Raw genomic sequence first — 23,081 nt, 5'->3', positions numbered from 1 at the left:
GCTTGTTTTAGGCGCTAATGAAATAATGTGATCTTGATACTACAATTGGATCTAATTAGCTTAATTCACATCGTAACTATGCTCATACTAATAAACAGAAGTATGGACATTAAAATCGATAAAATAATGCAAATATTACTTTGACCCTTAACCAGTATTCAGATATTTATTTATGTATTTAAAATATATTGCACAGATAAAAAAAATACAAATGGTAGACTAATGGCACAGTATAATAAAGAGTATATAATTACTATCGCCATCTCCGCTCGCCGCTGAAAGTGCCACTCACCCGCTCTCGGTTACCTTATAGTTACAGCCTGTCAGAAACGCGACCAATCGACCTGTCATATAGGCTTCATGCACCTGTGGTTGACACAGTGAGGAATAACTATAGATAAGGGTTATCCTATCAGTGTGTCAATCACAGCTGCTTGACTTTTTAGTATGTGTGTTGTGTCTGTGTATTTTTTATATTTTATTGTAAATTATGAGTTGTGTTACTTGAAATAAATAAATTTTAATTTTTAATTTAATTTATATCTCAACCATACTAGCATGGTACGCGTTCACCTACACGAGTTTAGACTGTGTGCGACGCGCCTTTTTCATATAATCCATATAAACAAACCATCAGGCCAAACACAAACAAAATCGTTTCTATATAGTTTCAAAGGTGGAAATAGTCTTTAAGCTGTATCAAGTTGCATTGCCATCAGTCCGTAAGTGAATCTGGAGCAGCTGCAACTGATATCACCTGACGATGTCGTTTGTCCCCGTCCGACTGGATAATGGCGGGCCATACTGCAGCCGGATTTCGGAGACCTTTCTTATAGCAGTGTTGACTTATGTTGGTTTAGAATGTACAAAATAGAATACGAATAAGTTATTTATTTATTTATTTAATAAGTTTTTAAACTAACATGGACAAAAACATACAATTTCAAAAAAAATATTTCAACGATACACATAACATACAATTATTTTACAATATCATACACCGGCCGTGGAAGGCCTATCATCCATCGTCTCACAATACCTCAGACACTCAAGATACACTGTCTTCCATCTCCAAGCAAACAAATCGGAATCAGGTGCTGACGTCAGTCGCGCATTGAGAAGTGTCGAAGCTCGAGGAAGCGGTGAGTTTTTGCGTGACACTGCGCCGCTGGCACCGCCAGCAGCGGGCGCTAATGTACACTAATGTACTATGTACACCAATTCGTCGTCATAAAAAATATTTATTTATTTAATCTTTATTGAACAAAGAATCACAATGTACAATAGGCGAACTTAATGCCATATCGCATTCATAATTTTACTCTCAATGTCGTCTTTATATAAATATAAATATTATAGGACATTCTTACACAGATTGACTGAGTCCCACGGTAAGCTCAAGAAAGCTTGTGTTGTGGGTACTCAGACAACAATATATATAATATACAAATACTTATATACAAAGAAAACATCCGTGACTCAGGAACAAATATTGTAACATAAATATTTAACATAAAATAAAAAATTGTGTTTTTAATAAATTAATTATAAATAAGTCACTAATTTAACTTCAGCGCCCTCTCGGGATAAAATATCGAACTAACAAGCCCGCTCAAGGCATCCACTCGCGCGCACATACGTGTTAGCCAAGTAGATAAGGAGTTAGTTACAAAAACATCCGCAGACGATAGCTGGCGCGCGCGTCAGAGTCCGACGTTCTTTTCTAATACGAACAGCGCCTGGGAAACAAGACTGAAAATTGATTTTTATAAAATGTGGTTCACCGGAGGTCCCACCTTGCAGCCTGGGCGGTTAAAATGAATAGTCGTAACATATTAACATAAAAAAACCTGGAGAAAGCACTACTTTGAAGAAAATTAATTCCCAATACTGTAAGTACCGCTACTTAACCTCAAAACTATACATAGCACGTGTCAGCTTTGCAAGATTACTTTGGTTCTACAGCTGGGTTTCGAATTGTTATAGGGGTCCTTGTGTCGCTATGAAATCCTGATCAATTGCACGAGAGAATGCCATAGCTGATGGGAAATGAACCTCGGACCGCATCCTGTGTTTGAGCTTGCTTTCCACCTCACACCTTAACCCTGGGACCTGCTTCCTGAAGGCATCAGCGTCAGCGTACAGGATTCCGTATGTGTAATTAAAAAGTGATTGCAAGGTTAGTTAAGCTTAATTTGAACTTTATCTTAACATCAGTGGACAATCTTCAAAGAGTGACTGTGACGTAGTATATCCAGAATTAAAAGGCTTTCTCCAGCATATTCGCAACTTTTATTTACATCACAACCCAGTAAGGCGCCCTGAGGACATATTTGAAAGAGCTCATGCTAACCCTGTGCGAACCGGTGAGTAACAGCAATCAGCCCAATTTTAACTGTTACAAAGTGGCTGCCCACCGTTTGGCCTTAAACTGGAAAAACTGAGTTGTGATGATAAATAATTATCTGGAAAGTTATGGACTTAAAGTGTTAAAATAGCGAGTTTAATTTTATAGTTTAAGGTTATAGTGGGGACGTTTATCGACAAAAAGAGGCCAAACCTTTATTTTCTTGACCAAAGCATGAAACTTGGCACAGTTGTTCCTTATATCAAAATAAGCCGATTAAGATCGGGAGCCTTCGGGAGCCTCCCCCCTGGGGCTCGGGAGGGGGGGTCAAATTACCGCTTCACCCGGCTTGCTTTGAAAAATTCTAACATACCCCGTTTAGTTCATAGGTCATGTTTGGTATCGTTTTCGAGTAAATCAATAACGTAGAATTCATTTTTAGTACTAAAATTATAATTTAATGGTAAATAAAATAAAAAAAAATGAAAAGATTGAAGTTTTCATCTATGATTTACAAATTCAAGTCATCATAAATGTCAAACTGTTTGCTTTTTCTACAAATAAAAAATATGATATGAAAGCCTATTTAATATAGATTATGAATAATATAACTTTTACCCACCTTTACTAACGTTAAGTTTTAGAAAAAAAACCTTTAAGCCGCGCGGCGTCGGGACGCCGCGAGCGTAATTTTAAAATGCCTTTATTTTAAAAAACTCTATTAGAACCCGTTTAGCTATTAGGTCATGTTTAGTATCGTTTTCGAGTAAATAAATAACGTAGAATTTAGTTTTGGTACTAAAATGACCATTTAATGTTAAATGAAATAAAAAAAAAATGTTTTTTCTGTGAGTTGCAAATTCAAGTCACCATATTTAAATGTCAAACGGTTTGCTTTTTCTATAAATATAAAAATATGATATTAAAGCCTATTCACAAAGGATAGTACGCGTTCACCTACGCGAGCTTAGACTGTGTGCGGGGAACGCGCCTCTTTCATCGCCAGTGTCAGAGGTGTGTTAATGCATAAATAGAAAAAGATTCATTATTATTGACTCCGGTGTCGACAACGGCAACACTCGGGTCGGACCACACGCTCTAAAGACCGACTGTACCTGTTATTTATTCATTGTAGTGAATCCTGTAAGAAATTTATATAATAGTATTTTATACAATCGTGATATAATACAAAACTTTTCAGTCAAGTACCATGTGTAGTACGGTACGAGAGTGAAAAGCTTAATTATATCACTATTGTATACAATACTTTTTCTACGAGTCATCATCTTCATCATCAATGGACGGAAATATCACCATTCATGCAAGTTAAAATTAATGTCAATAGAGTCGTTCACCGTTGTATCAACATCGAATTACCTACCTAGCAACCAATTGTTTGTAATAACCGTCTCTGATTGGCCAATAACGCGACAGATAAAAAAAATGTGTTTCAGATGCAGGAAAATTTGCCAGATATCGCAAATTAGTATAGAAATTGTATGAAGTTCTATTTTTGAAATTATTATAGTTAACTAAAGTCAATTATAATGAGCTTATTATAATTGAGTCGGAACTGCCATAGAGTATCCAACACTGAAAAGTTAGCACTTATAGTTTAGTCTGTGGTGTCCTAATTGACAGATTACTCATACTCATACTATACATTCCCTTCACAGAGACATAGCTGGGTACATATGGAACTGCATAAAGAAGGCTCTACCCTCTTTATGCAGTTGCATCGTGTTTGCAACCTGATTTACATTTACATCTTGTAACTTCTAAGCATATACTGGCCACTTCAGTGTTGCCTGACTGGAATGGAAGGAAGAAGGAGACGAATGGGTACCACACTACCCATTCGTCTCCTTCTTCCTTCCATCCCCAAGAAGACGGACTTGGCAAATTTTGGTGTGGCACCAACGCCTGACTCCAAACAAGAACGCCCTGAGTCCCATTTCTCAAAACTGAAAGTTACAAGTTTTTTTTTTAATAAATGGCCTCAGTCCCACTTGATGGGACTATTTTGCCAGTGTCAAGGTAAGTGCGACGTTGTTCGGTAGTAGGCACTTGTAAATTGATAGCTAGATTTTACAAGGGCACGTGGACTATCGGCCGTCGATGACAAAAAAGGGGCTAAACGCGTTTCGAGATTAATTCTTCATCAGCTTCTCACTATAACATTAGTTTACTGCATAATAAGCTATCGATATTACACTTTAAACAACATTAATGAGCAAAAGAAGGAGAAATTATTCGCGACGCGATGCCACTAAGATGGCACCCGAACCGGAAGTCCAAGTTACAAGTTACAAGCGGAAGTCTCTTTGCAACTTGTCATATTAGACATTGACAACCAATTGAAAATTGTAACTTGTAGCTTCGAGAAATGGGCCCCTGGTACACTGTGCGCAGTATATGCTGATGCAAGGCAGCCTCTGAAGGAGGTATGTTCTCCAATTGTCGATCTTTTCTGGTACCTAAAGAGGTAGGTACTTCGACCACTCATTCACCGTTACGCAACGACTTGGTCTGAAACAATATGTGCATTATCATTTTAGAGTCTACAACTATCAAATTACAACTTTTTGGTGGATCACGTAACCTTCAGTATTACCCACTTACGTTACGTATCATACAAAATTATTACAAACTTTAGTAGAATCTGATTTGCCTCTGATATTGCTCCATCTTGTAATAGTTTGACACCTTGGGTGGCCTGGCTAAGCTTCAAAGCCAAAAGAAAACGTTTCCAGATTAGACATAGTATGGGATAGGTATGATAAACGCAGCTTGAAACGATCAACAAGGGAGAAACATGGCCACCCAAGGCTTCAAACTATTACGAGATGGAGCAATATCATAGATAGGCTAATCAAATTCTACTAAAGTTTGTAATTATTTTGTATGATAGGTAAGTGTGTAATAGTGAAGGTGATCCACCAAAATGTTGTAATTTCATAGTTGCAAAATCTGTTTAAATAAAATGACAATGCACTCAGATCAAGGTTCCTTACGCAGCAGTGAATGAGTGCCGGAAGAACTTCTTTACTAGAAAAGATCGACACTTGGAGAACATACCTCCTTCCGAGGCTGCCTTACTTCATCATATACTGCCATTTGTCTAAGACTGGGGCTAAAGACATGCCAACCACATCCTTGCTGCCGACGCATTAGGACACCATGGACTCCACTGCCAGTCTAGTGCTGGCCGAATTTTGTGACACGCTGCACTTAACGATTTAATCCGCAAGGCTCTCGGCACAGCGAACATACCGACAACCCTCGAACCTGTCAGCTTGTCAGCAGCAGACGGAAAGCGGCCTGATGGTTGCTCGCTTTTGCCTTGGTTTCTGGGACTACCCTTGGCGTGGGGCGTGACCTGTGTGGATACCTTGGCTCCGTCCAACGTCTAACGTTCGGCCCAGAAACCAGGGACTGCTGCTGCAAAACGCCCAGTTTCAACGCCCAAATATGCATTTTTAAAAAACAACTACATATTTGCGGCAATTGCATTTGAATCATTTGGACCATGGTCATCAGACACCAAGCAGTTCGTGAAGGAAGTTTCCACCAAACTTGTCTGGGTGTTTGGTGACATACGCATAGGCTTTTACATCATATTTTTTATTTAAAGAAAAAGCAAACAGTTGACATTTTTGTTGACTTGAATTTGCAAATCATAGATGAATATTTTTTTTTTATTTACCATTAAATTATAATTGTAGTACCAAAAATAAATTCTTTGTTATTAATTTACTCGAAAACTATATCAAACACGACCTAATAGCTAAACCGGGTGTAATAGAGTTTTTAAAATAGAGGTATTTTAAAATTACGCTCACGGCGTCCCGACGCCGCGCGTCTTAAAGTAATTTTTGTGGAACTTAACGTTTGTGAAGGTGGATTAAAGTTATATTTTTTATAATCTATATTAAATAGGCTTTCATATCATATTTTTTATTTATAGAAAAAGCAAACAGTTTGTCATTTATGATGACTTGAATTTGTAAATCATGGATGAAAATTTCAATTTTTTTAATTTTACTTACCATTAAATTATAATTTTAGTACCAAAAATGAATTCTACGTTATTGATTTACTCGAAAACGATATCAAACATGAATGACCTAATAGCTAAACGGGGTCTAATAGTTTCTAAAATAAAGGCATTTTAAAATTACGCTCGCGGCGTCCCGACGCCGCGCGTCTTAAAGTAATTTTTTTGTGGAACTTAACGTTAGTAAAGGTGGATAAAAGTTATATTTTTTATAATCTATATTAAATAGGCTATCATGTCATATTTTTTATTTATAGAAAAAGCAAACAGTTTGTCATTTATGATGACCTGAATTTGTAAATCATGGATGAAAATTTCAAATTTTTTATTTTTTTTTATTTTATTTACCATTAAATTATAATTTTAGTACTAAAAACGAATTCTACGTTATTGATTTACTCGAAAACGATACCAAACATGACCTATTAACTAAACGGGGTAAGTTAGAATTCTTCAAACCAAGCCGGGTGAAGCGGTACTTTGACCCCCCCTCCCGGGCCCCAGGGGGGAGGCTCCCGAAGGCTCCCGATCTTAATCGGCTTATTTTGATATAAGGAACAACTGTGCCAAGTTTCATGCTTTGGTCAAAAAATTTAAGGTTTTGCAATAAACTCCCCAGCTATTAACCACGTGTAAGGAAGTGTAACTTAATTTTACATAAAACAAATTTTACTATATTGTGTTAAAAATAATTGATATTGAATAGTCTCAGGCGTACAAGGAAATTAATTTTACTTAATAATTTAAATAATTTGGCTCAACTTAACTTCATCATCCTTGGATACCTGTGACTACATTAATACCTACTGTACTAAACTTAATATAAGATGTCTATCCAAAAGTATATTGATTATTTGCATAAGGATGAATTGGTATATGAACTTGGTGTACTTGGTGTATCCACAGATAGTGATGTGAACGTGGATGCCTTGAGGAAGCGGATCCGCCAGGTCTACAAACTAGCAAGGAGAGGAAGCATGAGGGGAGAACCGTCTGGAACACCGGATGCGGCGTCCGAGCTCAAGCTTTGCAGTCTAAAGATCGCGAGTCTAGAATCAGAACTTCCGGAACCCAGCAAGGTAGGTGACCGAAGACTTCTTGTAAAGCTTTCACGGCGTGCTAATTATCTTATAGATAGGTTGGCTAGGATATCAGAAAGCAGTCCGGATTTAAAAAAAAATGCGGAGTAGGCTAGTGAAAATCCTGAGTATCGCAGATCGACAATATCGCGTGACGAGAATGTCCTTAATACATTAATAATAAGTGCAGATTGTAAGATATGATGTATGAATGCATTTTCTAAATTAATCACTAGTGAACCCTTTGGCTATAGTAAGCTGTGACAGAGATAAGAATGGAATGTGACTTGTTATTACCTAGCGGAAAACGGGGTCAGTCGATCACGTAAACATGCCACATCTGTGTGCATCGAACACAACATATACGATTACGCGATATAATTATTAACCCATCGGTCATGAAATTAATAAAATACTTAACATAATAGTACCGGGAATCTAGAAAGTAGGTACTTTATGATAAATCTTGACTTAAAACCTTAAGCGTGTATCCTTATGGATACCAATACTTAAATACTTAAATAAAACACGTGTCACTTGATCAAACCATGGTTTATTGGATCCACCTTTTACTTAATTGAAAAAAAAAAAATTATAGTGAATACCTAAACACAACGATAAGGTGTATAGGTAAGTTTTGAACAAGTAGTATTAAATTTTATGAGCCCAACTACTTAAAACGTGTTGGTACTCGTCTTTAATTATGACGTTGGCCACGTCTTATTTGTAAGATTAGTAGGTAAGAATAAATACTTTAATACATTAAATTGTTAGGTAGAAAATATAGTATTCAGGCGGGTGGTATTGCATGTTCACTGTCTGCCAAACATAATTGTCGTTTAACGTATATTTAGCAATAAAGTTAGTACATAGTAAATATTTACGCATGAGAAAATAGTCTTGCCTAAATGCCTATGCATAATAATATTAAATTATTAACAATGTACATACAAATATAGATATATGAGAAAAAAGTTTATTCGCTACGAAAAACTTTTTAACCCAACTGGAACGGATGTGTAACATAAATATTTAACATAAAATAAAAAATTGTGTTTTTAATAAATTAATTATAAATAAGTCACTAATTTAACTTCAGCGCCCTCTCGGGATAAAATATCGAACTAACAAGCCCGCTCAAGGCATCCACTCGCGCGCACATACGTGTTAGCCAAGTAGATAAGGAGTTAGTTACAAAAACATCCGCAGACGATAGCTGGCGCGCGCGTCAGAGTCCGACGTTCTTTTCTAATACGAACAGCGCCTGGGAAACAAGACTGAAAATTGATTTTTATAAAATGTGGTTCACCGGAGGTCCCACCTTGCAGCCTGGGCGGTTAAAATGAATAGTCGTAACATATTAACATAAAAAAACCTGGAGAAAGCACTACTTTGAAGAAAATTAATTCCCAATACTGTAAGTACCGCTACTTAACCTCAAAACTATACATAGCACGTGTCAGCTTTGCAAGATTACTTTGGTTCTACAGCTGGGTTTCGAATTGTTATAGGGGTCCTTGTGTCGCTATGAAATCCTGATCAATTGCACGAGAGAATGCCATAGCTGATGGGAAATGAACCTCGGACCGCATCCTGTGTTTGAGCTTGCTTTCCACCTCACACCTTAACCCTGGGACCTGCTTCCTGAAGGCATCAGCGTCAGCGTACAGGATTCCGTATGTGTAATTAAAAAGTGATTGCAAGGTTAGTTAAGCTTAATTTGAACTTTATCTTAACATCAGTGGACAATCTTCAAAGAGTGACTGTGACGTAGTATATCCAGAATTAAAAGGCTTTCTCCAGCATATTCGCAACTTTTATTTACATCACAACCCAGTAAGGCGCCCTGAGGACATATTTGAAAGAGCTCATGCTAACCCTGTGCGAACCGGTGAGTAACAGCAATCAGCCCAATTTTAACTGTTACAATATCTGTGCTCATCACACAAATAAATGCCCTTACCGGGATTCGAACCCGGGACCGCGGCGCAGCAGGCAGGGTCACTACCGACTGCGCCAGACCGATCGTCTTTATAGACTACTAGTTTTTGCCAGCGGCTTCGCTCACGTTAGAAAGAGACAAAAAGTAGCCTATGTCACTCTCCATCCCTTCAACTGTCTCCACTTAAAAAATTACGTCAATTCGTCGCTCCGCTTTGCCGTGAAAGACGGACAAACAAACAGACACATACACTTTTCCATTTATAATATGATAGTAGTTTAATTTGTAAAAAGACTTAAAATAACTATACATAACTAAAATATAACTAATTGAACTAACTAACTTAAAAATAAACTTATAATAAATAAAAAAATATATTCTAAAAGTTAAATAATAGGTACTATAAAGAAGAGAAAAATAAATCATAAAAAAAATGCATAAAAAACCCCGTCCAGTGAGTCTTCATGCGGCATCGACCCCAGGACGCTGGCCGCATTACCTCTCTGAATTGCCAGCGATATACGCTGGGAGAGGTAAGCCAGCCCTCGGGTCGCCGGATGCGTCTATCAGCCGTGTCGACAGGGCACCCATGAAAGATTTCATGTCTGCCGACCAAGGTCCCATCGTCTCCATAATAATCATCTTTATAATATTAGTATGGATTTATTTTTTAAGTAGTTGGGTGTGCAAAAGCTCAAAAACGATCAATAACGTGAACTTTACGTGGTTGTGAGAACAAAATATCTTTGGTAGACATATTTTTACAAATTTTACATTATTTTACTTCATACGCTTTCTGGTAGCTTTCATAATAAAAATATCATGAAATGGTGAGAGTCACTCGCCTTCAAAATTTAAATCACAGTTTTTGGTGGCTCCGGTTTTTATATTCAGCCCTGCGTTCCAAGGACCAATCCTGCCAAAGGAATTCTCTTGTCTCGACACGCACCCGCGCGATTTTTAGAACTACATCCTCGACATATTTTTTAGTACAATAGCTATGCATTTTGGCAATATTCGGCGAATACCAAAAAGGCGAGAATATGTCCACGCTGTAAATAACGTGCAGCCATTAATGACTGTACAAAGCTATACTCTCTTTAATAATTATATTTAAAACGTAGTCCGCATTCTTCTCTACTTTTTAAATAGTTATTTCGCCCAAGTTAAGGATCATTAGAAGGAAAAACAATCATTATTTTACATTTATTGGCATATATTTTGGAATAACCTAGCATTGTACTAGTTGTCTAAGCTCAGAGCTGTACAACCCAGGAGCATGTCCAATCCCCGCTGTAAAGTGCAGCCGTTAATTAATCTAACGACTTGACGCCATTAATGCCTCCTAAACGGCTGGATGGCCGTTTGTTTACACGCCGATGTGGGAATAAGGCGCAAGGTTTATGTCAAGTATTTTACTGTTATGGATGTTAGAACGTAGTTTACATTGTGGTGAATATTGTGGTATTTTTGACCTATATGAGAGATTTACATGGAACGTCAAAGTGGTAAAGTTTTTCACGCTTGCAAACACTACATATCTCTCGACATCTATAGATGTATTTATATTTTTCCCCTCGCTAGCTCGGAAACACATGTTTTGTCCTTTAATACCAGCGGGTAAAAACGCATTTTATCCATTAGTGGGTAAAGTAATTTGACTTTGAATAAAGTCAAATTACTTGCTTTAAAATTGATAAAAGTAGGTGAATCTAGTAATAAAGATGATTTACCACCTGTAGAACTACTGGAAGCAGTGATAAACGCGTATTGAAAAACTTCGCTCGTGGTTCAACTATAGAATCCATTCACTTGCTCGTTTTTCAATTCCACACTCAGCGTTAAAATACAACTTTGCCCCCTTGTATAACAAATAACTATTACTTCTCGTGCGTTAAAAAACTCGCAAGTTCAGGATTTTATTCTCGAACCACTCGCTTCGCTCGTGGTTCAACTATAGAATCCTTTCACTTGCTCGTTTTTCAATTCCACACTCGGCGTTAAAATACAACTTTGCCCCCTTGTATAACAAATAACTATTGTCTGGTGTAGCGTTCACGATCGGTTAAAATATGCTGTCTTGGTAGATTTTTTTAAAGAGAATTGTTCTCTCAGCCCAATTTTTAACAATATTTCTTAGATGACATAGCAATATGTCGCTATATCTCCTCTTTAACCAAAACCATCATCGTCATCATCATATAAATAAGAATTGTTTAAACTCGGCTGATGTTTGGTTGAGTAAATGTTCAACAATTTACACAGCGTGCGAAACGAAACGCTCGTATCTCGGTATTCGATATCTATCTCTATCGCTCTTGCGTATTGGCGTGACAGAGCCAGACTACCTTTCGCGGCGTTTCGTTTTCGTTTCGCGTCGTAGAAATGCCATTCGGCTACGGGGCCAGGCCATATGGTGCACACAGTGCAAGGCTGTGTCAACTTTCGTTCTAAAGAAAAAACCTTGTTTTCTATTCTAAAAAGATGAGAGCAAATATTCTTTACATAATTTTGTTTCTCTGGCATTGTGTCTAAAAATTTCATTCTAGTCTAATTGTAAGTTACAAAATCGCAAGGTCCACGTGTTTACGTATTCAGAGATCGCTTGATGAGTCGAGTCGAGCCAAGTCCTTTGTCTCGGCGCAAGCGGATTGGCTCCGCGCGGCATATGGCTCTCTATCAGACGTCAAGTGCTTTATTGGAGTGGCCTGCCGAATTTACACTCGGCTGTACAACTCCGAGCCAAGTATAGGTATATGTTTGAATTATTACCGGTTGGTTTGGATAAATGGGACTAGGTATGAGTGTTCTGTTGTACTGAAACTGTGTGAATGTAGACTATTCTTGTGGCTTTTTCAACTTAGGTACATAGTGTTGACAGGGTAATTTTTTTTTGTTGTTTTAGTTTATCTTTAAATTAAAGTGTAGTACCATCACCACAGTATAATAAATAATACTATCGTACAGTATGGACACTCCCGCTCCCCACTGAATGTGCCGCCCACCCCCTCTCGCTTACCTCACAGTTACCGCCTGTCAAAAACGCGAACAGTCGACCTGTCATTTTTCACTCATACAAGCATAGTAGGCGTTCACCTACACAAGCTTAGACTGTGTGCTAGGAACGCGCCTCTTTCATATATTTGATCGCCAGTGTCCGAGGTGTGCCATCACACAGAGAGCATGTAGCTTTAATAGTAAATACAAATACAGTATAGACGAAGAAGAATTTAAGTCGTCAAGCTGTTGTTGCCCCAGTTTTGTGCTCTGTTATCTAATTTTATATCAAAAACGATTACAAAATCCTCGTGGATCGACATAAAAATTATATGTATGTGTTAGGGCTTGGGGCGGAATTTTATAAATAAAATGACGCGATTTTAAGATTATTATTTTAATGCAAAAATAAGAGTTTCTTTTAAATTTAATATCCTTGTAGCATATTCCGTAAAAACTTAATTCAAGGATAAAATAAGTTACAATCAAAGGCTAGTTCGACATGTCGCCCGCAATAGAAACTTGCTTATTTATGTCTGCCCCTGCTTTGAGAGAAACTAATAGCAAAGTTAACGAGCTAACATATCAGGAGGCCAATATATTTTGTTTGCATAAAGGCTCCTGCAACCACGGAGTTCCGCAACTTTGCTGCAGTATAAATACATGAACCAGTATTTTAACGTTGTACTAATATCATAGTTTACACCTTTCATTCTCCGTTAATTTCAATGGTACATTTTCTGAAGTCAATTAATTAGGTGTAATCTAACAATTTTGCAATAAGTACTTACACATCGGTAATATTTTCAATTAAAACTGTGATTAGTCGGATTCAACTGGACCGACACGATTTACTTTCCAATGTTTCATAAATAAAGACATAATTCAACGCGAATTGATTTATTTTCTTTTATCTTTTTAATCTTTAATCGTTTTTTAAAATCCTTATTTTCATAAAACGGCATAAAACAACTAAGGGATAAACGTGACAAAATATAGCTTAGTAAACTTTCATTAGCATATTATGGATCAACGATTAATATACTACACAGATTATACTGCGGGCCGGTAGCCGGGGGAGCGTAACGAAAACATTTTTCATAAGGCCCGTACACATACTTGATATGTAATTTATGGAGACAGCTCTGCGGCCGCTGCTCCTTGAATGTTGATTAGATGAAGGGAACTCCAATCAAAAGAGAACCACTTTTTTAAAAGAATTTCTACGCAGGAATAGTAGTTACCCGTGTAGAAGAATTTCACCACCATCTTTTTTTTCTCTGATTAGGTGTCGTAGAAGTTGACTATGGTATATGGGCTCTAATTGTGCTGTTAGTGCGTTTTCACATTATCCTATCCGATATCGGGTGTAGGAAGGATTTCAAAGAAAAAAATCGTAGATGGCGGCATAAATATATCAAATATATGGGATATCGGTCCGACATCTGATACCGGATCGGATAATGTGAAAACGCAGGCTACCTGTCACTGTAATTACATGTTTTATTAAACCCCTTAATTGTTAAGAGTAGCAATGAAACTTGAGCTGTTACTTGTGCTTTCCCTGCGCCTTTTAGAATTACTGCCGTGAGTTGATTTATGTGTATTTAAATAGTAGTTACGTTTATACTAAGGTCAGCAGTTTCGTATGGCAGTAAAGTAGGCACAAAATATCCTTTTATTTACTGCCGTCGGTGTGTCTTATTTGTGTGTTTGACGAACCAGGCCCCGTAACTGAATGGCATTCCTACAGCGCGAAAAGAAAACGAAACGTCGCGAAAGGTAGTCTGTCTGGCTCTGTCGCGCCAATACGCAAGAGCGATAGAGATAGATATCTACGAGCGAGCGTTTCGTTTCGAGAGCGTTTCGTGAGCGTTTTTGCATTCTGCTACGCACGTAACCGCTGCGGGCAACTTCGTTCACCACAGGGGGTCTAGTTGATGCTTTCTGATCTGTGTTTTGCGACTACAATATCTTTTCAAGCAACATTGTATTTATTAAAAAAATATATTTATCATTCCACCAAAAACTTTCTATAGAACCCGATTATATAGAACTAATTAATTCTTACTACAACTCGATATGAATATCAATTAATATGTAATGTAAATAGCAAATGGTTAATACGTGTACACATGATATGTTCCGCGTCAGTCCACTTGAGGGCGCTAGTGGGATTAGCCGGCCGCACACTCGAATAACCCGAGTTATAAGGCATCATGTGTATTATTGGATATCAGCATCTATTTAAACTATGTATGTAGTCGGTATTTGCGTGGCTGATTGGCCTGAGCAAGCGAGCATGAGCATGTTAATCAGATCATTGCGTGTTGTGATAAGGAATACATTGCAGTTTGAATAATCAAATTCTGATAAATTTAAAAGAATAATGAAAACACTACAAGTGTAATGAATACGAACTTCATTATTTTCTCAATAAATATTGGTTGTAAATACAATTTTGTGAATAGATTTATGTACTTAAATTCATATATAAATAAGAACATCATGCCCTCCATTATAAAGATTAAATAAAAAGTAAATATTTAAGACTAAGAATTTGTTATTTAAATAATAAATACAATTGGTACAACTATTATAGGGAATATCCTCCACAGATTGACTAAGTTCCACGGTAAGCTCAGGCTTGTGTTATGGGACTCAGACAAGATTAACTCTGCTAATAAGACTAATTCTGCTTTCAAACCAGATTTATTATAAGTTAGATAAAGAAAGTCACTTTTTTCAAATACTTTCTCAATCCTAACGCATTTTATAGTCTGAAAAAGTAACCTTTTAATGCTGCTACAGTGTCGGAGACTTTCACATTACAAAATCACAGTATAAAGGTGTAAACACACGTGTGAATCCGGATTAACGTTCGTGAAAGTGGGCTTTAGTGATCAAAAGGACCGCATTCACGAAACTATGTCGCTGATGAATACACCAATTAAGGGGCGGTGCTGCGGGTGACGTACTCCACAAAAATTAGCTCGCGCCGACGTGATCCGAATCCTAACGCAAACATAATTAAACAGAGTTATTTACTAAGAGTCGAGTTCCGTGATGATAAAAGTTGGAACCCTTTGACAGCTCTACTGAAGGAAAAAACAGGGACGGCTGCCGAAAAACGAAACCTATTACTATTCAGTTTTGTTTGTATCGAGGAAAATGTGTCAAATTTTGTTTTAGTATTGCTTTATACAATATTTGTAAACTGAGATTTATGTTTAGCTGCCTGAAGAGTTTATTTAAAAAATAACTTTAAATATCAGGCGTACACATTTTAATTAAAATTCAAGCAAACAAAATTCTAAACGTGGATAAACAAAACCCTGTACGAATATGTTAAACTCTTTACACACGTATAGAAAAGTCAAACAAACACGAACATTGTACGCATTATCGTATACATTCGCAACAAATAAGCTCGCTTATTCCGAACCATTTCAAAAGTCCTAATCCAAACAAGCGTTCTCAATCTTGTATTCTGACAAAGACCGGCAAAGACCGGTCGGATCAAGGTGAAAATAAAGGCGCATTGTGATCTGAAGGGACTTTTTAAATAAGTATTTGCGATTCCGCCAACTTCATTCGGGTGATGTCGCCCGAGTAGGTATTGTTAATTAGTTAATTTTGTTTGGAGTTTCTAAAGGAAGAGGTTTTTACCTGCTATATCGTATTTAGTGACCTCAAAAATTATTTTCCATGCCTTTTCTTTGTATAGGTATATTATTATTATTACTCCTTCAAGAAAGAGTCTAGTTCATTCCGCACTCGTTGACGGGGTCTGCCAGATCCCCGATTTGACCTTTCGAGCTCCCACTGCGTAGTGATTACGTCACACAACTCATTCGGCAGACGTGATCAGCCCAGTCCCATTTCGTCTTAGCTGCCTTCCACACTACATCATTAGGTTTTGCAGTGCAGCGTGGTGTTCATGGACTTGATCCACCAATTTGACATCTAAATAATATGTATACACCATGGCACGTTGGGAAACTTCGAGTTTAAATACTTTAATATTAAACACAAAAGCAAGGAAACTACTTACTACTACTATTTTTTTTTTATAGATGATATCGCGACGAAACTTGTTATAATACAATTAATAAAGTTCCGGTCATTAGTTCATTACAAGCCGCAGTTAGAGCGGGCGTTGCAAACCGTATTTTGTAGGAGTTTAATTGTAACGGCGAACAAGTCGCGGTCGCCGGAACCAACGTAGTTCTAATACAGGTAACTCGCGACACACTGCCCAGTATTCCTGCGAGTAAATCTAAATTAATCTGAATACTCAAAGAGTCCATTCAATTTTTAATCTACATATTTGAATTTCATTTATTTTGATTAGGTACTACACACGCATACAGGTATGACATTTTAGCTAAACACCTGACCGTGTAATCAGTGTAATCACCGTTGATACGTTAAATATATTTTTCCCCTCACTAGCTCGGAAACACGTGTTTTGTCCTTTAATACCAGCGGGTAAAAACGCATTTTATCCACTAGTGGGTAAAGTAATTTGACCTTGAATAAAGTCAAATCAACTGCTTCAAAATTGATAAAAGTAGGTGAATCTAGTAATAAAGATGATTTACCACCTGTGGAACTACTGTGGAAGCAGTGATAAACGCATTTTTTGCGTTGTAGTTTCCTCGCTGTAGTGAGGGGAAAAGTTTTGTGTTACACTCGGGTGCAAATGTATTTTACTTCTCGTGTGTTAAAAAACTCGCAAGTTCAGGATTCTATTTTCGAACCACTCGCTTTGCTCGTGGTTCAACTATAGAATCCTTTCACTTGCTCGTTTTCCAATTCCACACTCGGCGTTAAAATACAACTTTGCCCCCTTGTATAACAATAGTTATTTGTTATACAAGGGGGCAAAGTTGTATTTTAACGCCGAGTGTGGAATTGAAAAACGAGCAAGTGAAAGGATTCTATAGTTGAACCACGAGCGAAGCGAGTGGTTCGAAAATAGAATCCTGAACTTGCGAGTTTTTTAACACACGAGAAGTAAATTTACATTTGCACCCGAGTGTAACACAAAACTTTTCCCCTCACTACAGCGAGGAAACTACAACGCAAAAAATGCGTTTATCACTGCTTCCAGTAGTTCCACAGGTGGTAAATCATCGTCATCACTAGATTAACCCACTTTTATCAATTTCAAAGCAGGAAATTTGCCTATATTGAAGGTCAAATTACTTTACCCACTAGTGGATAAAATGTGTTTTTACCCGCTGGTATTAAAGGACAAAACACGTGTTTCCGAGCTAGTGAGGGGAAAATAACTATTATTGTATGGGAAATTTCATACCTCATTCTTGTCTGACGTTGATAGTACCCTAATTAATGTTCTCGATGCAATTGGCCCTAAGTTTTATAATATTTTATTTTTATATAATTTCCTACATTACGTTTGTTTATAAGAAGCGAGTTGTGACAATATTCAGTAACACGTGATTGTTATAAAATGATCAACGCAGCGTCGACCGCTGGTTGCATATTGTTCTTCATACTTTCAGTAATCGCATTCATTCCACAGTTTGCACACTTCGGCTATCGTATAGTTTGTCCGGCGGGCTAAGGCAAAAGAGCCATAAAATTAAGATAATTAGTTAATCAATTTTAGAAATGGCTTAAGTCATTGATTACATGTACAAAAAGCTAACGTAATAATATGTGTTAAGGTTCAATGTCAAATGAACGTCACTACAAAAAATGTAAAATTGAAAAAGCGATAAAAAATATTGGAGTTTAGGGTTGCCACTGTGCCACCATCGGGAGTGTCGTACTAGGGCCAATGTATGTAGTAGGAAATTAATGTGTTCATTTTAATATGACTACTTGTCAGTAAAAGATCATTCGTGAAGTGAATCAATATATTTTATTGAAATTTACCTATCACATGACAATTGTATGAGGATGAATGGACCGAAAAGCCACGGACGGGAAAATTCTACTAGAAAATTTGAACACATGGGATTGTGAAGTCCGGTTAATAGTATTTTATACAATCGTGATATAATACAAAGCTTTTCAGTCGAGTACCATGATTAGGCCACGAAGCTTGCTTGCGATCACACCTGATATAAGAAATTCAGAGGCGTGTTATTATTAATAATTATTTTACACATCGAAACTAACGAAATTCATTTATTTGCATGAACAAAATTACATTATGGAAACTAAAACAAAACGTAAAACTCAATAGACAGCTTTTATCTTAAATGGGCTCTACTTAATAGATTGAATAATATATAGAATCTTATTCAACTTTATTCGTGTTGCTAATATGTCGTGATACTCGTGATCAGGTATTCAAAACTTAGCTTAGAAAGAATTATTTATGTTGTGTTATTTTGTTTACTTGTGACAACCCTATACAGGATTAAATTTCTATTGTTCACCAGACACAATCACTTCTTTCCATCACTTTAAGCATTATGTTTACTGTGTTTCGGGTCAAAACTGTTTCCTCCGTATTACAACTTCTTACCTTTTGCAAATAATAATGCTATTTTCTGCCTTACAGAAACGGAACGACTATACAAAACAAATGTACGCTTAAAGCTAAAAATGATTATTTTATTGAATCGCTCTTTTAGGTACTAAAATGAATGCCAGCCGCGGCACTCTTATAGCTCGCGCTTAATGTCGGGACGGAATCTCACAGGTATCTATGCAGCACATTCCGTTGTGTAGTTTGGGAAGTTATTCACAACATTGAATTAAACTTTAGGATTTAGCGTATTGCGGGTCAAACTAATATTGTTTTATTTAATAAAATAACATTAATATAAATCGGCTTTAAATATATTTTATATTGAGGTAATTATATTTCTGTTCGTGCTGCAAAATTAGTCCGCGCAATTCGCACACCGTAATCAAAGTAAATGATATTGAGTTTTATGCAATATTCTGCTTGGTCTTGGTCATCTTGGTTTATACCTACTTATAGCCGAATGCACAAACGTTCATGAAACGCTCACGATAATACCTCTTTCGTAGTTATCTATCTCTATCGCTCTTACGTATTGGCGCGACAGAGCCAGACTACATTACTGCGGCGTTTCGCTACAGGCTTTTGTATTAGTTATGAGTGTTATTTGCTAGTCCATACTATTATTATAAATGGGAAAGTGTGTGTGTGTGTGTATGTTTGTTTGTCCATCTTTCACGGAAAAAGGGAGCGACGAATTGACATGATTTTTTATGTGGAGATAGTTGAAGGTACGGAGAGTGACATAGGCTACTTTTCACTCTTTCTAACGCGAGCGAAGCCGCGGGCAAAAGCTAGTATCATATATTTCTGGTTCAGAAACCAATCAGAAAACGCGTAACGCGTTAAGGGTATACAAGAATACTTGTTCGGGTACTACAAGAACTCACTGAAAGTAATTTAAATAAACATGTAACGCACAGTGTGTGAAATTGCCTTAGTTGCGGCCATGCCTATTTTATGCGGTTTTTGGATGAACGATGACCAAAAAAATCTTATTTTAAAACTCCCATGGTTCTAAATACCATAGTTTTTGAGATATCAAAAAAATCGAGAAAAGTCCTGAGAAACCATAGAAACGCTTATTATACTAGTTCAAAGCAGATTAATCAATGAATGTTATCTTATCTGGTATACTAAACATGGTTTAAAAGAACCAATTTATCTATATAAACATAAAGATTTACTCTCATTTAGTCGTCATCGTCAAATAATGAATTTCTATGATATGTAAAATCTTTTTTTTCTGGCGATTCTCTTCACGGTCGCAGGTTTTTTTGATACACAAAAGTTAAACACAATTATGATTATTACCACAAAAAAATTCAAGCGCAACAAACGCAGGAATAAGGAGATATGATTTTTTGAAATTTTAGGTTAGGGTTGTCACTTCCGAAAAATAAAATGTGACATAATAGTGTATCATGGGCTTTATTTGTTAACAATTATAACATCGATAAAAACAGCACTGGCTAAAGTGTGACAACATTTGTGCATAGTGATTTGTCAAAATAGTGCATCGAACTGTGGATAACACTAGTATACACATATGTGTATGGCTTTAGCCACTCAGTAAACATGAAGAGAGCTTCGCTGGGAAGTGTTAAAACACTCTTAGGTATCCACCTGTTTCGGTCTCTTGACGATTCTTAACATTACGAGAGGACTGTAATGTAAATGCTAGGTCTAGGTATTACTTGTCAGAGTTCCAAAATTTTGAAAGCAATGGGATATGTCTACTACAAAATAGAAACGACATAGGTCACATGTTTAAGTTTAAATTCTCATACGCACGTTTTTGACCACGCAGAATAGCAATTAAAAATGTACCTATTTTTGAATTTTATACTTGTGAAACAACATCACTTTTGATATTAAAATTTCGTCAAACGGACGAAAACTAGCGCTAGGCGAAAACCAGCACAGTCACTTTACTAGTAGTAGTAGTAGTAGTAGTAGTATGTAATACATCGAGATGAACGTTCTGTGAAACACATTTGTATCAACTGAAGTATAAGGCGTAGAAGCGCCGCAGATCGTATCCGTAGCACGGCTTGACATGGTGTGGCACAATAGTTATTTGCATCTATGCGCGCTACGCGTTCATTTTACAAGTTCGATTACCTTGATGCCATTTCAAATAACGGTTTAAACAAATTACATAATAAATTAATGATTTAATACACACGTTGAAACAGCGTGTGCACGCACACAACTATTATGCACTTGTACATAAGAAATGCATTTATTAAACCAGTTTACAGAAAGATTTGAAAAATAATAATTATAGTATATGTACCATAGATTATTTTAAGTCACTTCAGTCATTTGTTTTAATAAGATAAGCTATTTGTCGGCATTTTGACAAATAACCCATAGCTCCACTAAATCTTGAGCAAAAACAATAAAGACGGTCGCATGGAGCTGGAAGCTACACTAATTAACAAGACGATTAGTTATTATTAGTAGAAGCCTGCCTGATGAGTTTAAAAGGTGATTTTTAGATGGCAACTGCCGCTACATTACTGCTGCGACATTATTGCCGGGTACTTGACGCGGTCGCTAAGTGTTTAATTACTCTGATACCTAAACTGAAGGACGGACTTTGATGTGGTAATCGTCACGATTTTCATCATGCGTAGATTATGACAGGTAATACAAGACCGATTCAGGTTCGGTCGCCATCAAAACGTAAACTGTCTAGCCATGTTTTTATTTTTGTCATGTTTTTATTTTAAATTTATGTTTTTATGGTTCCTTATGTTTCTTCTTTTGTATGTTACCTTTCGTGATTTTTGTCACTTAATGGTCTCACCGGAAGACTAGCTGGAAGTCGCCAGCAATATGCTGAGCTGAGGCCATTTCGTGGCACTTTATTACTATTTTATGTCAGTGTAAAATTGCTTATTATCTGTGTGCTTTCTAATAAAAAATATGCCATTCTATTCTGATATTGAGATTCTAAATCTGGCATAAATGATAAAACATCTGGCCGTCCCTATCGCACTTACCAAGAGTGCGATAGGGACGGCCTGATGTTTTATCATTTATCGCGAGACCATACTTGCCTGCCTGTTTTATTTAAAATACAATGAGTGTGAATGAAGAATACAATAATATAGGTAGATAGAAATCATTATCAGTGACACTGCAGCAGTAACGCTGGACTCGCTAGAGTCATTATCTGGTTGTAACCGGTGCAGATATAACTTAAACTTACATTGAAAGTATTTGTATGCCTTTATTTTAATTGGGCTCGAACATATTGTAAGCATTCTGTTAAACACCTCTTTTCTATTTAGTATCGTTAAAAGAACAAGGTTCATTCCCTTTGTTACCAAACAACATAGCAACAAAATTTAATACTTACTTTATACTTAATTTTAATACAAATATTTCGTTTTGGCTTAATGCGACTCGGAACTAGGAGCGACGCCATTCATAAATAAATAAGTGTTGTTTAACTGTAAATAACTTATATTATTAAATTAAAACGGGACTTAAGTTTTACGTACGTAAGTTTTACGCGATTAAGTCCCGTTTTAATTTAATAATATGAGTGAAGATCGTGTTAGTTTAAATCAATATATTGTAAATAACTTCTTATCGCGTAATAAATAAACGGACCTTGCTGTGCGCAGTTAACACTTTTAACATACAGTTTCAATTCGAAATTGTCATAATAATAAGCATTTTTAATACCATTAAACTTACACTGGTTAATTTTTTCTAGACTTACCATAATTTCTAAACGTAGCTCAATGTGTATAGCATGTTCAGGTGCATTTATGATGTGTTTTTGCGAAAGTCTAAGTTGTGTCATGTGATAGTATGGTACTTTTTTAAATAGATTAGTAATGCACTGAGAGAAAAAACAACTAGATTTCATGTTCGTTAAAAATTTTTTTTGGTTAAAATAGCGCCTACGTGCTCTTTGGTTCCAACAACAAGTTAGATTTTGTTAAGTTATAACTCAATGTTTTATTTGAATCAACAAGTCGATTTTATAAAAGCAACATGTCACATATTGTTTTAAACATATGATTGGCTGATTCAATCTTTTAACAAGTTTGACCTTGTTGCCCGTACACATTTGTATCATCAATATTGTGATTTATTCTGTTTACTAAAATATTTTTGTTTCAAAAGGA

At 36.5% G+C, this 23,081-nt stretch overlaps 2 long non-coding RNA genes across 2 annotated transcripts; both read left to right on the top strand.

Moving 5' to 3' along the window:
- The first annotated feature begins 1,500 nt into the window (after window positions 1-1,500).
- LOC125227566 lies at window positions 1,501-2,282 on the top strand. The gene is made up of 2 exons (XR_007177199.1): window positions 1,501-1,892; window positions 1,987-2,282. It is a non-coding gene; the product is annotated as an uncharacterized LOC125227566 (long non-coding RNA).
- A 5,208-nt stretch (window positions 2,283-7,490) lies between these two features.
- Window positions 7,491-9,290, top strand: LOC125227567. The gene is made up of 2 exons (XR_007177200.1): window positions 7,491-8,900; window positions 8,995-9,290. It is a non-coding gene; the product is annotated as an uncharacterized LOC125227567 (long non-coding RNA).
- Window positions 9,291-23,081: the final 13,791 nt, after the last annotated feature.

The sequence above is a fragment of the Leguminivora glycinivorella genome, chromosome 6 (assembly GCF_023078275.1).
Source record: "Leguminivora glycinivorella isolate SPB_JAAS2020 chromosome 6, LegGlyc_1.1, whole genome shotgun sequence".
In the NCBI taxonomy this organism is placed as follows: Eukaryota; Metazoa; Arthropoda; class Insecta; order Lepidoptera; family Tortricidae; genus Leguminivora; species Leguminivora glycinivorella.
This window is presented reverse-complemented; position numbering and strand designations above follow the sequence as displayed.